This window comes from Canis aureus, chromosome 2, assembly GCF_053574225.1.
Source record: "Canis aureus isolate CA01 chromosome 2, VMU_Caureus_v.1.0, whole genome shotgun sequence".
In the NCBI taxonomy this organism is placed as follows: Eukaryota; Metazoa; Chordata; class Mammalia; order Carnivora; family Canidae; genus Canis; species Canis aureus.
This window is the reverse complement of record NC_135612.1, coordinates 24,293,633-24,311,512: the sequence shown is the minus strand read 5'-3', so window position 1 is coordinate 24,311,512 and position 17,880 is coordinate 24,293,633. Positions and strand designations below refer to the sequence as shown.

Genomic DNA, 17,880 nt, shown 5'->3' with positions numbered 1-17,880 from the left:
AGATGATTGCCTAGGAGCTGTCGCAGCAAGAGACCACCTATGAGGAAAATAGAGATAATTACAAACAACAATCACAGCTGTTAACGGCAGCACTCATAACCCATCCTCAGCGTGAAAAGATTGCAACTGATGCATCAGACATTGAGCCACACTCAGTCACTGAGATGGACCCAGAGTGGAGACAATCGAGACAAAGCCAACACTAATAGCAGGAGAGGTCAAAACTGAAGTCCAGAGCTTGCCTTGCATGAGAAAGTTTTAATCATTTCAGAATTAAGGCCTACAGGCTTAACTTATTTTGCATAAGAGATTTATTATCTAAAGGTTACCTATCAATCAACTCTGCAAGCTTTCTTACCATATTTTAACATTTCCTATAGATGGCACTTGAATCTTTATGCTCATTTTCCCCAACTGCATAAAGAGCCATCTTTCACGCAGTTACAATACTTTGCCATTCAGGAAACACTTCGTTGCTCCTTGACGGAGACATGATTTTCAGTAGCCAGGGCATAGTTATGTTTGACTCTTTTCCAGAAAAATAATGATGATTTATTTAAGAATATTCATTTTTGGAAACCTTCATCTTATTTCCTGTGAAGCATATTTAGTATTGGGATTATTTAAAAAATATCTTTTTTTTCCTCTAATTTTTTTGCATTAGTATCTTACCAAACCCTCAAAATAACTGCCAACCATGACAAGTAATACAAAAAAGTAAAACACGCATAAAAATAATAGCATAAGTTGAATAAATTCTGATAAAATCATCTACTGCCTTGAAATAAGCAGCATAATCAGAATATAAAAAACTTATAAATAAGGTAGAGAAAGATAATATTGCCATCACTGCTATTCTTTGTGTCCCAGATCTGCATATCCTATTAACATAAATTATATGCATTTGAAATGTTTATTGTCATGCATAGAAAAGATGTTTTGAATTTGGCAAAGTGTTAGTAATGTGTTTGCTTAGGGACACAGAATGCAAAAATATATTGATGAATTTAGTTTTTGTTTGAAGTGAATGTGGGTTAGCTGGCTGGTGGTGAGAGAGACTTAGCTGGAAGTTTCTATTTGAGAGACAAAAATATACAGATTATTTGCAGCCTTGGCCATAAATGAGTTTGTGTGGAGAATGTGTAGAGGAGCATCTCTGATCCTAAGGCAAGCAAACAATGATGGGTGTAGATTTTGGTAACTTAACTAGAGGGGAGGGATTTTAAGGTAATTCCTGTATCATTCCTGCTTCTATTTGCTCTTAAAAGAAAGGTGTGGTCAGTTTCAAACCCATAGTGATAATTCCTTCTTAGAAGTCTGGAAAGTAGTCTCATTTCTTTTTCAAATTTTAGTGCTTTTCTCCCCCTCCCCAAATCTGACTTCTCTCCTGTTAATGCTGATTTTGGAAGGGAATCTACTGGAAAACATACTTTTTTTTCATATCACTGTACAGATAGGTCATGAGTAAAGTGATGCCCATGGGAAAAACGGCACACATTCCTTTCCTGCACTTTCCATCTGTGCCAGTTGATCAACAAGCTAAGGAACTATTGAGTGTATCCAAGCGTATTCTACGTGTAAATACTTTAAGCATTGTGACATGTAATATTTTTCTTGATCTGAACAATAATCCCAAAAGAAGAAAGGGAAGACATTCTTACTATTAACCAGACTCTAAAAGCCTCTTATATTTATAGAGCATCTTACAATATGTAAAGTGTTCTCCTACAATTTTCTCAATCCAGCCTCAAACAAATGACGATGGTATCAGGACAATTTGCAAGAGAATAAGCGTGAGTGGTTAGTATTCACAAAAGTTGTTCAAGGTCGCTTATGACCAAAGAAATACAAATTAAAATGACCAGAAAACGTTTTCACCTGTCAAATAATTGAGGAAATGATAATACTCAATTTTGTCAAGGGCATGTGTTGGCAAAAGGGTACTGTTGTTATAGGCTGCTGGTGAAGTTAGAATTTGTTATAACCTTTCTGAATGATATTTTGGCACTAGGAATTCACTCAGGGTAAAATGAGAGATATAAACAAAGGTATGTCTTTGAATTCATTAACTGTTATTTCTAATATAGTGTATGAGAAGCCACATTTATTTGGGCAAGTGTAATTTGAGGCAGTTGCTTTGGAACATGAGGAAGTCTTGCAAAAGGAGACCCTATAAAGCAAAACAAAAGCTGGAAGAAGGGAGCAGAACAAAAGTAGGGAGCAGAGCAGTCCTAATCATCTGCAGTGCCCATCCCTTGAGTTTTATATAAGAAAAATAAAATACTTGTGTAAGGCACTATTCCTTTGGGATTCAGTTGTTAGAGCTCAACCTAATTTTGGCATAACCATACTTGCTGGCTTGTGTATGTCTGAATGCATCCACTTAATATTTAAAAATGTTTTAGAAAATCTCAGTCCCTTTATTATAAGCACAGAAACCGTGTTATTAGGGAAACAGTAGGCATCAACCTACATAATAATCACTGACTTGGTAACTACTGCAAAGCCCATAGATACTGAAAATCTAAAGTTATTTTTAAAACTATAGAAATATACGTCTCTGATTCAACTGCTTAGGTAATACCCTTTATTCTGATTCTAAGACTTGATGATCCTGAGATTTCTTTTAGCTTTATGAGTCTATGGCTGATTTAGCAGCCACATTTATTATTTGAAGAAAGCGAGAAAGATGGTGTTAAATGTTCCTCAAAGTGGAATTGAGGTTTTAATTATTACAGGACATATGGAAGAAAGAGACACTGAGCAGCTCAATTCCAAGCCTGAGAATTTTTCAGTGAATATTTAAAATTACAACAGTGTGCCTATTCAATTAGGAAGCTGTTGGTGTTTATTTGCTTTCACTGGGCAAAAATTTGGCCACTCAAGTCATTGTAGCACTTCCAAATTACCAAAGAGAAAACTTTTTGTAAAGCGGTGTTTAATATTCCCTTAACTTTCACTTAAAGAGATTTTGCAGTGCTGATTTTCTGTAACCGTTTTGGCCCTGGATGTAAATCTTGTGATGTAAATTGTAAGGGCACCATAATAGTTCATGAAATCTGCAAAATTAAATTCAGTATATTGGGCTATTGGAAATTCTCAAGTTTCTTCTGTTTCTGAAATAGTAGAGTGAAGATGTCAGACTTCTTGACTATTAAAACAAAGTTAAAGAATACAGTGCTCTTCCTCAGATGCCCTCTCAGAAGACTTTGTTCTTGTGTGTGTGTGTGTGCGCGCGCGCGTGCAGCTGACAATCCTATCTAACTTTTCTATAGCATCTTATTTTATATAATTCCCCTTTCTCTCTGTCTCCCTGAGTTTCTACATGCTTTCCTCTTTTCCTGCTCAGTTACTGGGATTGAAATGTTGGGGTTACTATAGACAAGGACAATGGGAAATTGTGGCTTCATTTGGGCATCCAAGGGGGCCTAAAATAAATACTCCCTAGAATGAATTAAACACCCCCCCCCCCCAGGCCATGCTAGCATAGGTGGACTTGAGGGAGGCTTGTCCCTGTAAGCGTACACAGCAGAGGGCAGAGAGTGCTCTTCTTCCTTATACCCACTCCCTTTGGGGGCTCTTGTTATACTCGTTATTTATGAAGACACCAAATTAATTTCTCCAGCTCTGGCTCAGGCTCCTCACTGGACATCAGTACTAAAACTCATTTTTAAAACCAAACTCCTTCTCTCTCCCCCTATACAAACCATCCCTTTGATGTTACAGTTTTTGCTCCTGTATCACCCTTCTCTAGTCACCCAGACACAGAAAGTCTGATAGGCTTTCCTCTAATCAGACATTCCTTTGCTGTATCTCCTGCATCCATCCTTTCCTTTCCATTCCTGCTGATACCATGCTGGCTCCATCCGCTCGGAGATCAGTTGCACAGAATTTGAAAGGCCACACAAAGATTAGCCTATGCTCCCAGCGTTTTTAGCCTTTCTCTGGCCCAGCTCACCCTGCATATATCAATCTTCTTTAACGTTAATCTCCCTTGCCTTTGGGACTAAATCCCTTTATACTGCATCTGAGAGCTCACACAATTTACCCTTTGTATACCTTGGGACCTAATCTACGTTTCTCACACAAACCTTCCATTCCCTTCCAATTCCTTTGACATTGTTTTTACACCTCCCGCCCCCCCCCCCCCCCCCCCACTGGTCTTTGCTGACTCAGTTCTTCCTACATAGGGATCTTCAACATGTTTCTCTACCAAAATCTCACATTTCTTGAGGGCCCAACTTAAAAGTTCACCCCCTTTCACAAGCCTCTCCCAACGTGAAATTACGTGTGCTGTATTTTAAACTCCATAGTGTTCTGTAATGTTTTTAGTTATTTCTCAGTTGTATGATTTGTCGCTTTATCTCTTTTTAATACATTTTATCTCTAGGTTTAGATTATAAACTACTTGTGGGCAAGGAGTCTATTTGTATTTTCCACAGTTAATAGTCAGATACAACATACCAGTTTGCTGATTGCTATCTGGAGATTATGTCATTTATTATAAAAACGTTTCACCTCCCTTCTTTCCATGAGTGATGAGTAATTCTGAAAGTTATTATTCAAAATAGCTACCTATTAGATAGGGATTGAATTTTTCCTGATCTATGTATTTAGGTTTTACCCACTTGAACGCCAGTGTTGGTTTTGGTCTGTCATTATTTTATTTAGTTTCACTCTTGGAGAACTCTTGGTGTATTTAGAGCCCTAGGGCTCTATTTATCATTGGTAAGTAATACCATTGTGCACAAAAAAAAGTCAGTCTCAGGAAATTAGCAGGAAAAAATGTCCTCCTTATATAACCACATGCAAAATTGCAGGTTTTCAACTATGTGAGGACTCAGGACTGCCTCATAAGGAGGCTTTATCTGTTACAATCCATAAAAATGAAGTTTCCAAGGCTAAAAGATTACAACATGATCCAGTTGGGGCCCAACAAAACTAGTGAAAAGACTTTTCCCAGAAAGATAGTGTGGTCATCTTTGTCTAGGGAAATGATCCCCCTTTCCCTTCCATGATGTGTGTTGGCAATTAAGCTACCAGCAGGCTCCTTTTCAGCTTTTGAAAGCAAAGCTTGGAAGTTGGCAGTAAGAAAACCAGTACAATTAAAGCAACTGTCTAATAAAAAAGCCACATTGCTAGAATTTCAGCATGAATTTTAAAAAAAGTGGAATTCATGTTCTAAAAAGCAGTTCCCATAATTTGCAGTACTTATTTTTTTGCCAAAAAGCGTAGAAGTTGACCAGAAAGTGATGCGGTTGCTGTGAGAGAGAGCACTTTGTTCTCAGATGTGAACTAATTTTGACTTTTTTAATATATTGAAATTATCATTGAGTTAGAGCCACCCTCTTGTAAAGATCTATAGAATCCTCTCTTTAAAATAATTTTTATTGCTTCACTTATAAGCAGACATATTAGAATCCAACTTTGTATAAACGGCTTTCATCAGGTATTCATTAACATGCCAGGAATATTTTCATAGCCTCTTTTTTGTGTTCTCTTTTTTAGGCAAACTGAACTACTAAGCATTCACTTGGTGTAATTTCCCACCTCTGAATCTCTGTTCTCATTATCTTTCCATCAGAAATCCTGTAGAACTGCGGTCTATAAGCAACCCAATCTTAAGTTACGTTATAACTAACCACCCCCTTCTTGTAGCAGACAAATATGGATTCAAGTTAAATTACATCACACACCTCTGTGTGGCTACCTGATAAACCTCATCTTAAAACTGACAAAGGGAGGACTTCTAGAAAAAATATCACTATCTAATTTTTAGATTGTAAGGTATTTGCTGAAAAGCAAGAACATAGAGTTTTTAGCATCTAGATTTCATTTTCAGGACTCTGTTCAGCATTTTAATAACACACCAAATCTGCAATCATTTCTAGAGCTCTGTACCGCCACTGTATCCACCAGTTCAAGTGGAGGTAAAGTTGACTGCTTCAGTGGAGTTCCCTATTCTGAAGTGGGCCATTTTCTGTTTTTTGTTTTTTTTTTGTTTTTGTTTTTGTTTTTTTTGGCAATGTGCGACTTGTAATATTACTTGCAATCTATATTTTGATTACTAAGGTTTTCAGACTTTGTTTTTGAAGAACTTTTGATTATTTCTTTGAAGGTTCTAGCTTTCACTAATCATGTTTAGCATGCTTAGAAATTAAAGAGACAGCATCTGATTTGATGTTGGGAGAGACTGCTGAGCAAAAGTAAAAAATCTAACTTTCAAGATAGTGGGTAAAATGCCTGGACAGAATTGACTTATTGATAGAAGTGTGATTCTTAATAAATAATTGTGTCACTGCGTCAGTTGCTTTGCTGAAGTCCTCTCTTGTATTTGTCACGGGAATTCTGTAAGTAAAATAGGAATGAATAGGCTATGTTGTAGACTTCTGCAATTTTTAAGTGGCTTCTGTTTTCTTTCTGGAAATACAATACACATCCATGTAATTCTGATGGCACAGAATGTAATTGTGCTATAATTTCTATGTAACATAGATCAAATATGCCAGTTTGTATTAAGCTCAGTAACTAAATTATTGTCCCAAGGGTAAGAACAGAACTAAAAAATAAAATGAACAAAAAAAAAAAAAAAAAGAAAAAGAAAAAAAGTCATACAGAATCCATTCATGTGGCTTTTTGGGGAAAGACACCTTGCCATTTTACTGGATTTTTAAGTATTGAATATGTATACTTGGAATGGTAAGGGCCCATCTTTGCTGCTCCATGGGAATAATCTTCCTATAAGTGAAGCCAACCCAAAAGAAAGCAGAACCAATAAATTATGGTAGTCAATACATTTTCATTCTTAAACCAACTTTAATGGGGTTTCTGACATTTCCAATAAAAAAAGTTCTAAGATTCCTTCCCCCTTTTGTTCAAAAGAGGTTACCTGTCTATATCCAAAATACACAGCTAGTCAGTTGGTGGCAGGCCCAGGTTTTGAATATAAATCTCTGCTTTCAGAACCACAGTCTTATAATGACACTGAGAATAGCTTGAACCTCAGGATGAGTCAAGATGTCAAGATGGTCATGGGCTCTGACTCCAAATTGTGCTAACCATCTTCTTACCAGGAGGTTTTTGTGTGTCCTGAAATGAGAGAGTTTTTGAGGGATGGATGTAGCCCAGCAGGTTCTAGCATATAGCCTCTGTTTTTGTGGAGACCATTTTGAAGAATGTTTGCTTATCTTAACCTTGGTAAATGGCAATGTTCTGTAGAAATCACTTTTCTTCTTTTTTTAAAATCTCTATCACTGTTGGCTTGCACTGCTTATACATTCTGTTTACTGTGGTACAAATAGTTAATATACTCTAGTACCTACAGAAGAGGGCTGCTGCAAAAATCTCTGGATTTTGATGGACATCCTCTTCTGAGATGGATCTTCCTTCCAGGTACTTGCATAGGCTGAGCAGGGGTTGTTTGTCCTCTTTAGCTCCAACTGTGTTTTGATGACCTAGTTAGTAAGAGGTCTCTGCTTGGATGTCATTAATACCTGTCATATGGGAAAGCTGCTTCTCTGCTGTCAGAGACTTTTAGTAAAATCTTATCGGCTGGTAAATATTCATGGACCACTAAGTATATCCCTTTGGTTGAGATAAAAACAAGTATAGGAACTCTTTTCAAACAAGATTTCAAAACTTGTTCTAAAATTTCCTCAAATTAGCATATTGAAATAATTTTCAGTATTAAGATAGATGGCACAGTTCTTTGGTGTAGAGAGAAGTACATTTCTCCCTGAAATTTAAATTTCTGAACATTAATTTATGGGGATATGCTTGCAGGTATTCAATAACTTAAGTGTCTCAGATTTAGTGAATACAACCAGAACTTGTGAATGGTAGATGTTCAGGTCTCACAGATGTTCAAGTTTTGTTTTATTTTTGGACACTGGTTTCCTCCAAAGAAGAAAGAAAACTTTCAGTATACTGATTCCAAAAGTTAGAATTCAAATATTCAGAACTCATCAGAGTACACATTTATTTTTATCTTTATTAAAGATTTTATTTATTTGAGACAGAAGGAGAACATGAGCAGAGGGAAGAGCAGACAGAGAAGGAGAAGCAGACTTCCCACTGAGCAGGGAGCCGAATGTGGGGCTTGACCTGAGGACCCTGGGATCATGACCTGAGCCAAAGATAGATACTTAACTAACTGAGCCACCCAGGTGCCCAGAGTGCGCATTTTAAACTCAGTTTACCCAAGTTCCAGGATGGAGGCTGAATTAAATACCTTATCAAAATGACTTTAAAGTGCATTCGTATTGCCTGGTATCCATTTATATTTATTAAAAAAAAAAAAAAAGACTCCAGCTCTGTTGCTAGAAAATCTAGTGTTTGGGGATTACAATAAACAGACATGGCTGTCTTAGTCCGAATTTTGAAATGTTTAAAAATAAAAGTATACTGTAAAATGCAAATTAGAAAGTTAAACACACTGAGTTGAACAAGCATTAGCCTCTGCTCCCTTCTGAAAATGCAATGAAATGACGGTAGAGATCATTTGCAAGTTTGTAGATAAATAAGGACAATGAGAGAGAAGAGGAAATGTCCTTAATGAAATGTTGGAAGCTGAAGAACAGATGGAAGAGTTACAATTGATTTAGCAGATCCCAGAAAGCTGAATCCTAATTACACAGTAGAGAAAGCCAAGTAGCCAACTGATGGATACCATGAGACCTGCAAAGGTTCCAGAATTGCTGATGCTGCAAAGTGGTGGAAGTAGAGACAAAAGTAGGCTGAAAGCAAGAGTTCTCCTTGAAAGTCTTTTTGGAAAGTCAGGCACTCAGTGGTCTCTTCTCTCCTCTCCTGGTCCCTGCTCCTCTCCGACACTGGCAGGTTTGTCTTCTATAGAAGGGTCTCTGTTCTGCTTCTATTTGAAAGCACATTTAGAACAGAAGGACCCACAGTAAGCAGGGAAATGAGGTGAAAATTTATATGCTCTATGTTGACTCTCCAAAATCTCCTGTTAGGATTATATCTGCAAGCAAGAATGGAATAAACTGTCTCTGGGAATGATTGGTCCCCTAAGCGAAGACACCCACTATCCCCAATGGATTAATTTAGGTAGACAACCCTAAACGAAATCCACATTCAACACCCATCTGTCTGCACTGCAGGTAGACCTTCTAATCAACATTTTTCTGGCTCAGTCATAACTTGTAGCAGACAGTCAAGGATCACCAGGTATTTGAGAAAGCCTCCAATATGATAGGCATAAACCAAAATAAAGGAACAAACAAATACATAAAGTAATTTGGAGTAAAGAGTTTCCTTTGTATAGAAGAGGCAAAATAATCCTGCATACCACAGCTGAAAATGAACATTGATCTAATAAAAATTATTTTGTTATCTTGCGTGAATAGGAGATGGGAAGTATGAATGATGTGTGGGAGCCGCATTCTTCACAGTGGGAAGTCAATAGTGTCTAAAACTCAAAGGTCAAGATGAAGCAATTTAAATAAATTACTTAGAATAATGAAAATTAATAAAAAATTGTTAGAGGATTCAAAAGTGGTTGCCTCTGGAAATCAGGAAATAGTGGCATATGGGAGGTCAGAGGCATGCTGTTTTTTAAAAATGAGAGCTATTAACTCTAAACTGTGTTCATGTGAAACTTTTATTAAAACAAAAGTCAAATAAAAAATATATGCTGTAAAAATTCTCAAAAACCATAGAAGTATCTGGAATATGATTTTACAGACCCCCTTGCCATTCTATAGCCTAGTATGTAGTCATTACCAACTATTTCTGTGTATATACATATATATAATGTGTTACAAATACTTATTCATGTTTCTTTTTACTAATGAGATTAGAGCTGCAGTTAATATCCTTAATCATATAACTTTATTAATTTTTTATACATATGGCCATGTATTACATATATACACATACCCCAATACACGTATACCATTACTGTCTTGTGATTTAGAAATGAGTGTCTCCAGAAAGGAAACAGAAACTTCAAAATTGCACTAAATCCATTCTGAGACCCATAAAGCTTAAAGTTCAATTCTTTTACTTATATGTTAAGGCTCAGCTCAAATGTCACTCCCGCAAGCCTTCCTTGACCTATCCATCTGAAAGCAAAGTGGACTATCCATTCTATTATCTTTTTCTTACCTTCTGACATTTGTCACAGGCAATGTTCTTTGTTTTGTTTTTTGTTTTGTTTTGTTTTGCCTAATCATCTCTTGAGATTGATCATTCTCGATTTACATCTCACAAATTCAAACTCTTGGAGAGACTGCTTATTTCCTTGGTTCCTAGCCCAATACCAGCTTGAGTCAGGTACTCCTCTCTGTGGCCGGGGCTTAGGGAGAGTTCGGTTGAATGAGGTGGCTCTTCTTAAGACATCCATGTGTTTGAAGGAGAAAGGCTGTTTCCATAAAAAGGTACTGGACAGATGCTTCTTCAAGTATTTTCTACACCACTGTTAATTATTGCTTTGGGAAAGAGGATGAGTAAATATTGGTAGAATCATGTTGCGTCAAAACTACTAAAGTCAGAAGGGAACTGTGTCTTGACATTCGTTAAAGAAACTGGCCTAATGCCTCTCTATTCATTGATTAATTTACCAGGTTAATTAGCATTGTATAGCATTATTTTCAACAGTCTTTGTCATATGTAACATTGGTAGTCAAAGCAATAACTTGAAGTATTAATTTTCTTTACTAATGACATTTATCAAGCACTGCAGTCTTCAGATGCATGTTCTAAAGTGTTTAATTCTTCTTAATTTCTAGAAATGCCAGTGAAAGTTTAGGATGGATCATGGAAAAGTGATATTAAACCAGAATGGTCAATAGAGAAAGGGATAGGACTGTAGGAAACAGAAAACATTGGGGCAGATGTACAGTTTACCAGTTTAATGTAGCAAGAAAATTGTCCAGCGCCACTCGTTGATTTGAGAATTGTCATTGCAAAGTCTGTAACTGAGCAATGAAGTAGAACAATAGAGATTTTAGAAAATCTAGGTGAGGTTTAGATTATAAATAGAAACACTGACTCATAAATATTAACTCATTTGAGGGGTACTGACCTCATTAAAAAATGACTCCTGTGAATAACCCATATTCTGATTTGTTGGCATTTCACGATTGAGCTTTCACACTGAAAATGTTGTCCTTTGTCTATACGTATGTCAGTTCATTTATCCCTGAGCAGGAAAAAAAGCATAATTTTCTTTGAAGAAATTTTTATTCCATGAAAAAAGTCGCATTTTTTTATGTTTGATTCTTTTGTAATTAATGGATTAATTTTTAGTTCCTCTTTCTGCACAAATGGGTATCTGATTGCTTATGTATTCAGAGTACACATTCCTAATTTAGAATACAGAACCTAATCATCCTATTTCCCTTGCCTTGGGAGCCTTGGTCTCCCAGCTAACCATTCATCACTGGCCTTTAAATTGCTGTAGGCAAGCAGAAAAGGATTTCCTTCTTTACATTTTCTTAGTATAATTTTACAGAAAAGAACATTAATAGAAGTGTAAAAGACTCCCTGAGAACTTTTACGGCCACTGCAATTTAGAAATGTTACTGAATTGTTTTTTTTTTTTAAAGGTATGAAATAAAATAAACCATAATATTAGGCTAAAGAAACGTGGAGTTTTGCTTTTGAAAATGGTTCTGTAAGGAGGTTCAGTCTGACAGCCCTAGACCTTCAAAGTCACACACTGTCTCCCCACAATTGTCACATGACGGTGACAAACGCAGACACCCCCAATCTCCATCATTCTGAATGAAACACAAGTAAATGACAAATGTGATGAGATGCCGTTTCCAGCTACCAGACTGGCAGAGGTAAAAAGATTTGCTAATTCACTTGGAGAGTGTGTGGAGAAAACAGCTCTCTGCCCTCTGACACTCTTGGAAATGTGGGTTGGTACGACCTCTGCAGAGGACAATTTGGCACTATTTACCGAAAAAAAAAATGCTCATGCTCTTGACCTAGAATTCTACTTCTAAAACCTTACCCTTTAGAAAATATATCCATATGTACAAAGATACTCATTGTGACTTTTATTTTTGCAAAGAAAATAAGCCAGGGAATACTTTAAATGCCCATCAGTAGGCTGCTAGTTAAATAAATTATGGTAAATTTATGACAGGGGAAAGTCTGTACCATATGCAAGAGGTTGTATTGAGTGCAGAGCAGTGGATAAAGGCAGAACAGTACCATTTGTGTTTTTTCTCCTTGACTTTTTTCCCCCCTTATTTTTAAAGACTTACAAAATAATTCGGAAAGGTAACCTAAGAAGCTGAGTACAGAACTTGCCTTGGGAAGGGAGGCTCGAGGGGAACTGGGGTGCTCTGTTTCCACATTTCTTTTGATCCTGTGAAAAATTTTTATCCTGTCAAGCACAACATTTTCTGCCAAGTTGAGAGGAAAAAAAAAAAAGTGAGCATGGTTTCACAGGCTCGTATTCCTACAGACCGCTGCAGCTCTAACCTGTCATGAAGCCCTAAGTGTCCAGTGGCAGGTTCCAGAACTGCCAGGACAGTGGGGCACAGTTGGAGGGAGCAAATACTGGAACATGAGGAACAGCAGGAATCCTGATACTACTTCTCGCATCTTCTGAATACTTACAGTGTGCCTGGTATTGTAAGTATTTTATGTGCGGTGCCCTACTTAACCCTCCATCTATCCTAGAAAGTAGATGTTGTCATTTTCCTTGTCTGGGTGGACCCCGGAGAGGGAGAGGTCGAGAAACCCACCCCAGACCACATAATTATTAAATGACTGCTCACAATTTCAAGGACTGCCCTCGGCAAAGTGGAGAGCTTCCTGCATTTCCACCCAGAACCCTCTTGCCCTTTGTGCTCAACTGGATTCCCAGCCCAATAAAAAGGTATTTTTTTCTGTGTGCTCATCCTCAAAAAGGGAGACCTGTTTTGGTTCATTATTTGAATTTGCAAATATTTGCAGAGACTGTGTGGGCAGCATTAAAATTATTTAGTTCCTTGGAAATTGAGAGGCTAAACAAAGAAATGAACAGAAGATCTGCCAGGCAAATGCCAACAGAGGGATAGTGGGTTGTCAATATCAGAAAATATCAGATGGATGTATTCACAGAAGAAAGGTTTTTTTTTTTTTTATATATTGACAAAATATTAAATATCCACAGTGAAAATATCATAACCATGAATGTTAATCATGGTTATGATAATGTTAATATCATATCCTGTTAGTGTTAATATCATGACCATGAATCATTAAATGAACTATATGAAATATGTACAACCAAAGACATTAAACATTCAAGAAATGGACAAAGCCAGTCATTGTGGCAGATTTTAACACACATTCCCATCTGTCCCTGTTACATCAAATACAACAATAATGATGATGGTATCAAGAATAACAAAGAAGTGAAAGAAAAGGAATTAAAAACAAGTTTATGGACTTACATGATTTACAACTCTGCATCTCATAAAATTTGCATATGCATTACTAAAATTTTTAGTGAACTGGGATTTTGATGCTAATGTAACAGGGTAGGATTTCTTATACAATTTTTTAAAAGATTTTATTTATTCATGAGAGAGACAGAGAGAGGGGCAGAGACACAGGCAGAGGGAGAAGCAGGCTCCATGCAGGGAGCCTGATGTGGGAGTCGATCCCCCCGACTCTAGGATCATGCCCTGGGCTGAAGGCAGTTGGTAAATCGCTGAGCCATCCAGGGATCCCCATTTTCTTTTTTTTTTAATGTAAATTTTAGTTAACATGTCATGCAATATTGGTTTTAGGAATGGAATCCAGTGATTCATCACTTACATACAACACCCAGTGCTTATCACAAGTGCCCTCTTTAATACCCATTACCCATCTAGCCCATTCCCCACCACCTCCCTCCATCAACCTTCAATTTGTTCTTTATCATTAAGAGTCACTTATAGCTTGTTTTGTTCTCCTTATTTCTTTTCCCCCTTCCCATATCTTCATTTGTTTTCTTTCTTAAATGCCACATGAGTGAGATCATATGGTGTTTGTCTTTTTCTGACTTATTTCGCTTAGCATAATATATTCTAGCTCCACCCACATCTTTGCAAATGGTAAGATTTCCTTCTCTTTGGAGGCTGAGTAATACTCCAGTGTGTGTATATGCCACCTCTTCCTTATCCATTCATCAGTCAATGGACATTTGGGCTCTTTCCATAGTTTGTCTATGGTTGATTATGCTGCTATAAACACCGGGGTGAATGTGCTTCTTGGAATCTGTATTTTTGTATCCTTTGGGTAAATACCTAGTAGTACATTTGCTAGATCATAGGGTCGCTCTAGTTTTAACTTTCTGAGGAACCTCCATGCTGTTCAACAGAGTGACTGCATCAGTTTACATTCTTCCCAACAGTGCAAGAGGGTTGCCCTTTCTCCACATTCTTGCCAACACCTGTTGTTTCTTGTGTTGTTAATTTTAGCCATTTGACAAGTTGTAAGGTGGTATCTCCTCATGGGTTTGATTTGTACTTCCTTGATGATGAGTGATGTTGAACTTCTTTTCACATATCTCTCAGCCATCTGCGTGTCTTCTTGAGAGAAATGTCTATTCATGTCTTCTGCCCATTTCTTGACTGGAGTATTCATTTTTGGGGTGTTGAGTTTGGTAAGTTCTTTATAGATTTTGGGTATTAACCCTTTATCAGATAGGTCATTTGCAAATATCTTCTCCCATTCTGTACGTTGCCTTATAGTTTTGTTGATTGTTTCCTTCACTGTGCAGAACTTTTTTATCTTGATGAAATCCCAATAGTTCATTTTTGCTTTTGTTTTCTTGCCTCTGGCAATATGTCTAGGAAGAAGTTGCTACCTGAGGTCAAAGAGGTTTCTGTCTTGGTTCTGCTCTAGGATTTTAATGGTTTCCTGTTTCACATTTAGGCCTTTATCCATTTTGAATTTAGTTTTGTGTCTGATGTAAGAAAGTGGTTTGGTTTCATTTTATTTTTTTTTTATTATTTTTTTTTTTTTGGTTTCATTTTACATGTGGCTGTCCAGTTCTCCCAACACCATTTGTAGAAGAGACTGTCTTTTTTCTATTGGATATTCCTTCCTGCTTTGTTGAAGATTAGCTGACCATACAGTTGTGGGTTCATTTCTGGGTTCTCTGTTGTGTTCCATTGATCTATGTGTCTGTTTTTGTGCCAGTACCACACTGGCTTGAGGACTACAGCTTTGTAATCTAGCTGAAAATATGAATTGTGATGCCTCCAGTTTGTTTGTTTTCTTTCTCAGGGTCACTTTGGCTATTCAGGGTCTTTTGTGGTTCTGTGCAGATTTGAGGGTTGTTTGTTCCAGCTCTGTGAAAAATGCTGGTGATATTTTGATAGGGATTGTGTTAAATGTATAGGTGGTTTTGGGTAGTATAGACACAATGTTCTAATCCATGAGAATGGAATGCTTTTCCATTTCTTTGTGTCCTCTTCAATTTCTTTCACAAGTGTTCTACACTTTTCAGAATACACATTTTTTACCTCTTGAGTCAGATTTATTCCTAGGTATCTTACTGGTTTTGGTGTAATTGAAAGTGAGCTACTTTGAAAATTTTTTTTTCTGTGCTTCATTATTGGCATAAAGAAATGCAACGGATTTCTGTACATTGACTTTATATCCTATGACTTTGCTGAATTCAAGTATTACTCCTAGCAACTTTGTGGTGGAGGCTTTTGGGGTTTTTTATATAGAGTATCCTGTCATCTGCAAATAATGAAGGTTTGACTTCTTACTTGCTGATTTGGATACCTTTTATTTCTTTTTGTTTTCTGATTGCTCAGGCTAAGACTCACAGTACTCACAGTACTATGTTAAATAGTAATGGTGAGAGTGGACATCCTTATCGGGTAAAGTATAGTGAAGGATTTGAGGCCATTAGCATCACCAACAATGAGAGAGGGGTTGTAAAAGTTCTGAAGCCAGTGAAGAAAAAGAAGATTAAACGAGAGGTTAAGAGAAACTTCATGGTGGAACAATTATCATTAAGCTGATTGACACTGTGAAGGACACTGTGTCAAAGACACCAGCTTTGGTATTTGAATATATCAATAATACAGATTTTAAGCAACTTTGCCAGATCCTGACAGACTTTGATATCCGGTTTTATATGTATGAGCTACTTAAGGCTCTGGATTACTGCCACAGCAAGGGAATCATGCACAGGGATGTGAGACTTCACAACGTCATGATAGATCACCAACAGAGAAAGTTGCAGCTTCTAGACTGGGGCCCGGCAGGTTCCACCACCCTGCTCCATGTAATGTCCATGCAGCATTGAGGGATTTCAAGGGCCCGGAGCTCCTTGTGAAATCAGGTGTATGATCACAGCTTGGATCTGTGGAGTTCGGGCTATGTGTTAGCAAGCATGATCTTTCGAAAGGAGCCCTTCTTCATGGACAGGACAACTTTGACCAGCTTGTTCACCTTGCCAAGGTTCTGGGTACAGAGGAGCTGTACAGGTATCTGAAGAAGTATCACATAGACCTAGATCTGCACTTCAAAGATGTCCTGTGACAACATTCACGGAAAACTTTATCCATAGTGAGCACAGACACGTCCTCAGCCCTAAGGCCCTAGATCTTCTGGACAAACTTCTGCGATACGACCATCAACAGAGACCAACCACCAAAGAGGCCTTGGAGCATCCCTACTTCTACCCCGTGGTGAAGGAGCAGTCAATGCTGTGCTTTCCAGTGGCCACACGGCAGCCTGGTGAATACCTGGAAGGTGACAGGTCTGTTGTGGTTCCTCCCACTTTTCTATAAGCAGAACAGGAATGAAATCAAACGTCTTAACATGTGTAGAGAGCAGACATGTGTCCCTGAGCAGACACAAAATGGTGGCAGGTTTGGCCAGCACAAGCCAGACCAACCGAAGGGCAGCCCACCACCGTATATCACACCTCACTTCCAAATGTAAAAGGTTCACATGCCTGTGGCTTCCTGTTGACTCCCTCCTGACCCCTAAAGCATGGGAAATGTGGAGGGCATGCAAAATGGTTGCTGGTTACTGTTGCTCCCCCGCGTCCCTTGGCTTGGCCTGTGGCTGCCTGTTTTTCCAGTAGACCACAGACCCCAGAGTAGGGGAACGGGGGCAACATATGGCATGACGGACATGTTCCTGAAGGTAGACGGAAGGCTCTCCGGTTTTCCCCATTGAGGGTAATATTAGCTGTGGGCCTTTCCTATACACTTTTAATAATGTTGAGGTATGTTCCCTCTAGCCCTCGTTAGTTGAGGGTTTTTATCAAGAATGGATGCTGTGTTTTTTCAAATCCTTTTTTTTTTTTCTTTTTTTCCTTTTTTTAAAAAAGATTTTGAGAGAGAGAGAGAGAGAGAGAGTGAATGGAGGGAGGGACAGAAGAAGAGGATCTCAGGTGGACTCCAGGTTTACCATACAGCCCAATGCAGGGTTCGATCTCACCATCCTGAGATCACGACCTGAGCCAAAATCAGGAGTTGGATGCTCAACTGACTGAGCCACCCAGGTGCCTGTCAGATGCTTTCTCTGCATGTACTGACAGGATCATATGGTTCTTATCCTTTCTTTTATTCATGTGGTATATCAAGTTGATTGATTTGTGAATATTGAATCGCTCCTGCAGCTCGGGAATAAATCCCACTTGATCATGGTGGAAAATCCTTTTAATATCCTTTTGAATTTATTTTCTGGTGTTTTACTGAAAAATTTTGTATCCATGTTCATCAGGGATATTAGCCTGCAATTCTCTTTTTTATTGGGGTCCTTGTCTAATTCTGGAATCAAGGTAATGCTGCCTAAGTAGAATGGGTTTGGAAATTTTCCTTCTATCTCCATTTTTTGGAACAATCTGCGAAGAATAGGTATTAACTCTTCTTTAAATGTTTGGTAGAATTCAACTGGGAAGCC

The 17,880-nt window shown here is 37.9% G+C and overlaps 1 pseudogene; it reads left to right on the top strand.

The window, feature by feature from the left end:
- The first annotated feature begins 15,800 nt into the window (after positions 1 to 15,800).
- LOC144291635 (casein kinase II subunit alpha' pseudogene) lies at positions 15,801 to 16,757 on the top strand (annotated as a pseudogene).
- Positions 16,758 to 17,880: the final 1,123 nt, after the last annotated feature.